The sequence below is a fragment of the Cupressus sempervirens genome, chromosome 7 (assembly GCF_028749045.1).
Source record: "Cupressus sempervirens isolate cs-2001-9-10 chromosome 7, ASM2874904v1, whole genome shotgun sequence".
Lineage (NCBI taxonomy): Eukaryota > Viridiplantae > Streptophyta > Pinopsida > Cupressales > Cupressaceae > Cupressus > Cupressus sempervirens.
The window spans coordinates 14,296,405-14,305,964 of record NC_143124.1 but is presented as its reverse complement, the minus strand read 5'-3'; positions in this window follow the sequence as shown (position 1 = coordinate 14,305,964).

Sequence of the window (9,560 nt, the reverse complement as noted above, 5' to 3'; positions counted from 1 at the left end):
AATTCAGGCAAGAAATACTTCTCAGTACTGCAATGGATTCACGTATCCACACCTCTTACGAATCCATAAATCCATCTGCACAAGACTTAAATAAGTTGAAAATTAAATCTAAACTATGACTGATGAATTGGAGAAACTAATAACAAAATCCTTTCATCAAATGAATTATAACAATACGTATTACATTCATTTGTGTTTTGGAAAATAGGGGAAATGAAACTCTATTCTTCCTCAGTTCTTTGTAATACAGAAAGGAAATACTAACAAACTACAATACCTACTGGAATGGAAAATGATTGAAATAAAATACCATTCAATTGTCTCTGCAACAAATAGTACTTTACACCAAAAATTTTGTTGACCTTTGATTAATCATTGAATTTCATACATATAGGATTTGAGAGATGACCGTTACAATAGGAATATTAATCAGTTCATCTTCTCTAGATGAAAAATGGCAAGATGCCAAGTTATCATATCAAAACATTAACAAAGATTTCAAAATTTACAACAAAAAATGAAAAGGGGGTCATCTGAATCACTTGGACTTCTTCCCCTTTTCAGTTTTTGTCCTATATGTTTTAGCAGCCACTATGATGGGAATCAATTCTTCATGATTGGGTACTTGCACGTTAGTGAATCTCAAAAGCCACCTTGAATGTTCTAGAGCTAGTTCTTTTACTTCATTCAGCTGACTTGTCACTTCTTCAACAGCCACATGCACGCATCCGCCAAGGGTTTGCAGTTCTGTCACTCTATTTTGACTGCTTGAAGCTATCTCGGACAGATTACTCAAATACGTAGAGAAATTATTCTTCATCACTTCTACATTAATAAAGGATTTCCCTTGCCCACTGGTTTGTGACTCAGTGTGCAATCCTCGCATAAGCTCAAATGCTCTGTCCTGGGTCTTCTTCACTTCGTCCCTTGTTTCTCTGAGTCCCTTCTCAGCTTCTTGAATCATTTCTAGCTTGAACTGCATACTCTGGAGCCATTCATTCAGGGGTTCATATCCTTTCTTCAGAATCTTCACTTCAACTGCATCCTTTTCTTTCATCTGAATGACCATTTTTAGGAGAGAAATGCAATATATACACCTCTCTCTTTCTCCAGCCAACGCATTACTGTTAGACGTAATATTATCCTTTTCAATTTCTAGTCGAAGGATAATATTTCCAATTTGATCAACTAGTGAAACTCCATCTACATTGAGTTTCTCAATCCATTCCTTTCCAATTTGACCCAAATGCCTATCTTTCTGGAGCTGAGATATGAAAGCTTGTACCTCTTCTGCTGAAGGATTTTCAGTAGCAGGCACACCAGTAATAGTTGCCAATGGAACAACTAATTGCCTGATAAACCTTTTTAACTCTTCTATTTCAGCTTTCATTTTGATCTTCGACGACTTGAGGTTCTCCAGTTGCTCTTCTATCACCTCATTACTCGATTTCCATAGGCTTACTTTTGTATCATGTCTAGCCTCTCCAAGATCAATTGAATGCAGAGTGAAGTCCTCTAGCATCATATCTTCAATTCTCCCTGCTTTGTTTGGTTTTGCTACCTCCATAGTTAAGTGCCCTGTTTCTGGATCTTGTCCCAATATTGACAAGGTCTTCTGCTTTTTAGCTTTTACTATGGCAGATCCTGAGCGAACCGCTTGAGATATAATATCCTTTGAAGGAACACTTTCATCTTTTCTTTTCCTCTTCTTCTCCAAAGTATCCTCGAGCCAAGACTTTGTACTAATCACTTTGGAGGCTGTTCCAAGTGATTCAATGCTAAACATTGTCTTCTTCACTAGAGTCGTTGTCACTGTAGTTGCAGAAAAGGGGGTCTTTGGATCTCGAGAAAGGAGCCGAGATGAACCTGAAGCTTTCTTTTCTTCTTGAGTTCTCTTTGCAACTTCATCAGACTCAGTGGATTCAGTACTACTACTTTTATCATCTCCAATCTCTACTATTTGAATAGGAGAACCACCGGGCTTTATAAAAGGAGCACTCACATATGGAGTAGGGCTATGATGAGGGGATAAGACAGGGGTGACATGAGGAGATGGAGTTGGAGAAGGCTGAGGAGATGGGGGTAGAGTGGCATGTGGAGGTAAGATTGGAGCAGGAGATCCATCTTTTTGTTCTTTCGTTCCTTTTTCAGCTTCATCTTGAGCTCCAATGACTGGTAGTGATCCACCTTGACAGGTTGGGGCGATTGGAACATTCTTCTCTAGGGGTTGATCACCTCCTCCTACATATTGGGCTGGTCCTTGAGCAGTTGTGGTAGCAGCACTGGGTGTGGCACTTTGAGATGAAGCAGGAGTAGCTGCAGGTGGAGAAGCTTGAGTAGTTTTGCTCCTGCTTCGGCCTTTCTTAGCTGTCCACTCAACCCACTTCCTAGTCCTTTTGGTAAATCTTACTAGGTAAATCTTGCCATCATGACATCGAAGTCCTCTTCTATGTCAACATATGGTTCAAAACTAATGGGAGTATTCCTTAACTTAGTCAAATATGTATTACTGTACATATTTTGACCATCATCTTCCAGCCCTTCCACATCTAAATTTATACCATATGTCTTTACCTGATCAATTATAAATCTAGCAAAGGCATGATCTCGACTCTCCAGCTCATTTTTACAATTTTCCCAATAATCCTCCATGGTTGTCACACGTTTGATTACACTTCCAATTTGAAGCACGTCTCTGGCATATCCTTTCGGATCAAACATGGGCCTTACTACTTCATACTCTTCCAATTTGTATTTACTCTCAAATGCTTTGAGTATATTCTTTGCATCTGATCTGGTTTCACAACTATATGCTCCAACTTTTATACGGAATTCATACCCTTTCTTCCTCAGGGTGGCGCTCAACACATTCACTTTGATTGCTTGCCTCACAATCTCCACGAGCACGATCATATCATCTAGATACCTAGGCAGCTTCAGTGGAAATCCATCAAACACTGCAAGACGAAAATAAGAAAATGATGAGAACTGAATGAAATAACTGCCAAATTGATTGATGGTCACCATTGCTTCTGGACTGAATCTCCGCTCTGGACACACTTGGAGCTCCTTGCAAATCCTCATGGTGAATGCATCATTTACCCTGATATACTTCGCATAACTATTCTGTAATTGCAAGCATGGATAAAACTCATAACTTTTTACATTATCAGGAAAATTCTCAATTCTAGGGAGTCCCGGCCACAATTGTAGAGAAGCCAACATGTATATCAAGAAAGAGGACATATAAAATGAATTATAAAGCTTAGTTGCATTGAGAGCCCTAGAAAGATGCTCACTGACCTCATATGCCTAGTCAATATACTGTGTGTCTGAGAAAATAACTTGCACCAAAAAGAAGTACTGCTCTACAAAATTAAAAGCTTCTACCTCACCTTTGAGTTGATGCAACAAAACCAAAATGTCAACAATTTCAGGTTTGAGTTCTGTGCCGAAAAGAGTTTTAGGGACTTTACTCTTAGCTCCCCTTAGCTTTTGAAACCAAGATTGCATGATCTCTTTCCTCCAGACCATCTTCTTCAAAGAGAACTCAGACATAGCTCCTCCCATCATTAAATCAGAGAACTCTTCCCATTCTGGAATCCGCAAGCAATTCACTACTGCTTGACGATCAATTGAAATCAACACCATTTGATCAGGCAATAGAATTTGCTTTGTATCCGGGTTGTAATGATTGATGCATTCCAAAATCAACTGTGGGGCTTGTACTGCTACAGGGAACCCAGCTGCTTCCACTAATCCGCTTCCCTGAAGTTTCTCCGTTATGGGATGAACTGGCTCTACTCTTAATCTCCTTTGAAAATCTTGCATATCATAGAAACGGAGTGAAGTATCTGTGATAGTCAACCACACCAACTTAATTCCACCCAATCCATCGAAACTCGCAAATCTTGTTGTCATTTTATTTCATGTATGATAACAAAAATTCAAACAATTGCAAATGATATAAGAAGCAAATTCTGTAACTTTGAAAATTACTTGAAAGCACTATCCAATACAACAATATAACAGTAAAATGGTAGTTTGAAAATCTATTACTTCCCTCTTTATAGAATAACCCTAGATTTGCTCGTTGAATTTCATAAATCGCGCCACACGAGCGAAATTAAGGGTAAATCCATTGGATTGGTGAATGTAAAGGTTCTAACGAATTTATCTTTGTCTTTTCATTGTTTCTGTTGGCTCAACGGTAACTTTCATTAATTACTGGTTTACTTTCTGTTTTCACCCATCTTTCGAAAAAATAAGAATGGAGTACTTCCTTGGGAAAAATTCGCTTAACTCAATTTTGCTTGCAAAAACCTTATCAATTCACTGATTTGCTTCTATTTACTTGCCCAAAATAATCTGCAATCAATTCACATACTTACCATGCTTGCAGAAATGATTTTTCTTCAAATGCGAAAAATGGCCTTCGAGGGTAGAAAACCCGCAGCGGAGAAGTTGATTTCTGATTTTCCTCTTAAGCTTTCACTTTTACCTTTTCTACCCTAAGCACTTTACTACAAGCCATCGGAAAACATAAAAGAGGCTTCGCAAGAGAAAGGTGGGGCCCACTCGTAACTTTACCCTTCTATTTAGGCCTTTGCGAAAAACTTACTTCTTGGTTTGAAGCCCGCCAAAGGAGAAGCTACTTCTGAGTTTTCCATCGATGCTTATCCCACTCATCCTAATGAGTTCTAAGTAATTTCCACTATGAAAACACAATGATATTTGAATGATTTAACCATAATATGGCTTACCTATCCTTGTTTCAGCCTACAAATAGCAGCTATGGATCCCTACGGAGTTTCACCTTCTAGGTGCGAAAACCCGCTATGGAGAAGAAGAAACTTGATTTTCCACCAATACCCATCGTTTTACTTCCTCTGCCCTATTCACTTTAATTTAAGCCTTCAAAAAATACAAAACTGACTTCGAAAGTGAGAGGTGGGTCCCACTGGCTCTCCTTATTCCTTTACATACACCTTTTCGAAAAACTGATTTCTGACTTCGAAACCCGCCACGAAGAAGCTCTTTCTTGATTTTTTGCCGATCACTATTTCGATTATTTTTCGAACTTTAAAATGATTCTCGCTATGAAATCATGACATCATTTGAATGATCTTTTCATAACATGATTCACTTTACTTCAATAAAGCTTACAAATAGCATTTGCCAGCCTTTGCAGAAATTCACCTTCGGGGTGCGAAAACCTGCTGAGAAGTTGAAACCTAATTTTCTGCCAATTCAATTTTCTCTATCTCCAGATTAAATGAGCTGCAAGAAAATCAAATGATGTAGCACAATTGGAGAATCTCCATCGAGTATGGCTCTAAATTACCCCTAAGACTCATGACAATCAAGAAATACCCACCCGAGCTATATGTGACACGAGAGAAGGGAAAAGATGAAAACCCGATGGAGAAACTCAGCATCTAAAGAGGAAAGACCTATTGACCAGACTTTGACAAAACATGACATTAGTTCACTTTCCACTTTGCAAAAATTGTATATGGTGAAAAGTGGGGCAACACATTGTAACAACGAAGAATTTTTTTGCTCAAGGATAAATTTGTCTTGTAGAACTTCTTCGAGCTTGTTCATCTTGTAACTAAATTGGATAATCTTTAACTATGTGTTAGATATTTCCTTCATTCTAAGCCCTTCCTTTCATCTATTGTGTGCTCTTTTTTATGTTGTTTTCTCTACTTCAATTTAGATAGCTATAGATAATATTATTCTAATTAGTGTGTATTAAAGCTTGGTAAATTCCTCGACTTAGGATGTTGCCTCGACCTCTTAACTACTCTCCATCGCAAAGCTAATCTTTTATATTTTTGTTTGTACTATTTATTAATCTAAATATCATACACTATTTATTTATTTATTTATTTATTTATTTATTTATTTATTTACTTATCTATTTATTAATTTATATATAAAAAATTCAGATATATTGATAATAAGTCTTTAACTGTCATTAATTTATGTATTTATTAATTTTATTATATAGATTTATATTTATGAACGATGAACCTGTATCTATAAATCTATATTTATTATCATTAGTTTATTCAAAATAGTAGCATATATTTATACTAAAATAATGTGTATGTGTTATTTTAAGAATATCTTTAGAAATTAAATATTTTTAAATGTTTGATAAAAGTGCCAATTTCGCCAATAGTGGCATGTTGTGATGGTTAAATTGTTGTGTTGTTATCCTTTCCATCAAGGTTCAAATCTAATGGGGATGAGGTCCCCCGTTTGTGGCCTCACTGGTTCATAGCTCCAGGTCAAAGCGTTTACCCCTCTTTTAAAAAAAAAAAAAAGGCCCAATTTAATGGAGAAAAAAAATTTGGGTCAGATAAGTGATTGTTCAGAGAAATTTTATAACCATGCTTTATTACAGTTAAATATTTTTGCTTTGATCCCTTAACTATGTTACCAACATTGTAGAAAATCATTGATGACCTTGTGTTTGTATCTTGCCGTCAATCTATCCTCTAAATGCATTCAAATTCCCAAGTTGAAATTTCCATCTAATCCCACTACTTTTGCAAAATAGTTTGACAAATTGTCAGTATCAACTGCCTAGCTCTCTACAATTAAATGTAGGGATTCGACTATAAATAGGATTTTGGAGAGCTCCTTAACACAACAGTGACCATGTTTCATCATTCACGGGCTTCTCAATAGATAACTTATCACTTAGATCCTTGAATAACAAATATTCAAAGACCGTTCCTCCCAAACTTACATGAGAACAAAACTTTTCTTTTAACGGTGGAGTGGGTCGGAGAGCCCAGCAACTTGGATCTCGCATGGTGGAAGGGTGCTTAAAAAAATATAAACTAGCTTATATATACTTATATATATATAATGCTGAGAGTCATCCTTCTCGAGGTACCTATTTTAATTTAAATCATAATGGTTTTTTTGTGTTGGATACGATTTGAATTAAAATAGGTGCCTCAAGAAGGATGACTCTCAGCATTATATATATATATATATATATATATATATATATATATATATATATATATATATATATATATATATATAGAAAAGCTAGTAGCAGTCGCCACGAATATGGAAGATATGATAATAATTTTAATATTATATATATATTCTAATTTTTTATTTTTGATAAAATTAGTATCGATTTATTTGTTTATATATATATATATATATATATATATATATATATATATATATATATATATATATAAGTATATATATATATATATAAGTATATATATATATATATATAAGTATATATATATATATAAGTATATATATCTAAGTTTAACCCTAACCCTAACTCTAACTCTAACTCTATCTCTAACTTTAATTCTCCCCCTAACCCTAACCTTAACCCTTTATAATCCTAAATCTAATGCTAATTCTAACCCTAACCCTAATTCTAGCCCTAACCCTAAGCCTTCCTATAACTCTAATCCTAACTCTAATTCTAACTCTAATGCTAATTCTAACCCTAAATCTAACCCTAATTTAAACCCATATTCTAACTCTAACCCTAACTCTAACTCCAACTCTATCTCTAACCCTAACCCTACCCCTACCCCTAATTCTAACCCTAACTCTAACTCTAACTCTAACCCTCACTATAATTATAACTCTAACTCTAATTGTAACCCTAACACTAACCCTAACTCTAACCCTAATCCTACTCATAATCCTAATCCTAACACTATATATAATGCTAATACTAACCCTAACACTATATGTAACTCTAACTCTAATCCTAACCCTAATTATAATCGTAAACCCAATCCTAATTTTAACCCTAACTTTAACTCTAAACCTAAATCTAACCCTAAAGCTAACCCTAACTCCAGCCCTAACCCTAAATCTAACCCTAACCCCAACTCTATCTCCAACTTTAACTCTAGCTTGATCCCTAACTCTAACTCTAATTCTAACCCTAACCCTAGCCTCAATTCTAGCCCCAATTATAACCCTAACCCTAACACTAACACTAAAACTAACAGTAATTATAACCCTAACCCTAATGCTAACCCTAACTCTAACCATAACCCTTATGCTAACCATAATCCTAGCCCTAATTCTAACCCTACCTCTAACTCTAACTCTTGTTCTAATTCTAATTCTATCTCTAAATCTAGCTCAAATACTACCTCTAAATCTAACCCTAACCCTAACCCTAGCCCTAACTTTATTTGTAACCCTAATTCTTGCCCTAACCCTAATTATTACCCTTACCCTAACTCTAGCTCTAACTCAATATGTAACCCTAATTCTAACTCTAACTCTAATTCTACCCCTAATCTTAACCCAAACCTATATAACCCTAACTCTAACCCTAATTCTAACCCTAACCCCAATTCTAGCTCTAACCCTAACCTAATTGTAACCCTAACTATAACTCTATTCCTAACTCTAACCCTAACTATAACTCTAACTCTAATTCTTTCCCTAACCCTAACCCTAACCCTAACCCTAATTCTAATCCTAGCTCTAACTCTAATGCTAATTCTAATCCTAACCCTGATTCTTACCCTAAATCTAACTCTAACTCTAACTCTAACCCTAACTCCAACTCTAACTTTATCCCTGATTCTAACCCTACCTCTAATTCTAACCCTAACTCTAACTTTGACACTTTTTGTAACCCTAACCCCAATATTAACCCTCACCCTAACTTTGAATATAAACCTACCCCTAATCCTAACCCTAACACTATATATAACTCTAACTCTAACACTAACCCTAATTCTAATCCTAATCCTAGCCCTAACTCTTACCCTAACCCTAAATCTAATAAGGTAACTTTAACCCTAACCCTAATCTAACCCTGATCACAATTCTATCTCTAACTTTAACTCTAACTCTAACTTGAACCCTAACTCTAACTCTAATTCTAATTCTAACTCTAACTCTAATTCTAATTCTATTTCTATTTCTATTTCTAATTCTAATTCTAATTCTAATTCTAATTCTAATTCTAACTCTAACTCTAATTCTAATTCTAACTCTAATTCTAACTCTAATTCTAATTCTAACTCTAATTCTAATTCTAATTCTAACTCTAACCCTAACTCTAATTCTAACCGTAACCCTAATCTAACCCTGATCACAATTCTATCTCTAACTTTAACTCTAACTCTAACTTGAACCCTAACTCTAACTCTAATTCTAACTCTAACTCTAACTCTAATTCTAATTCTAACTCTAACTCTAATTCTAATTCTAACTCTAACTCTAACTCTAACTCTAATTCTAATTCTAATTCTAATTCTAATTCTAACTCTAACTCTAACTCTAACTCTAATTCTAACTCTAATTCTAATTCTAACTCTAACTCTAACTCTAATTCTAATTCTAATTCTAATTCTAACCCTAACTCTAATTCTAATTCTAACTCTAACTCTCAAGTTAATTCTAACTCTAACTCTAATTCTAACTCTAACTCTAACTCTAATTCTAACTCTAACTCTAATTCTAACTCTAATTATTTCTCCATGATGATGTGAGAACATTATATATTGTTGAATTTTTAATAATGCTAATGC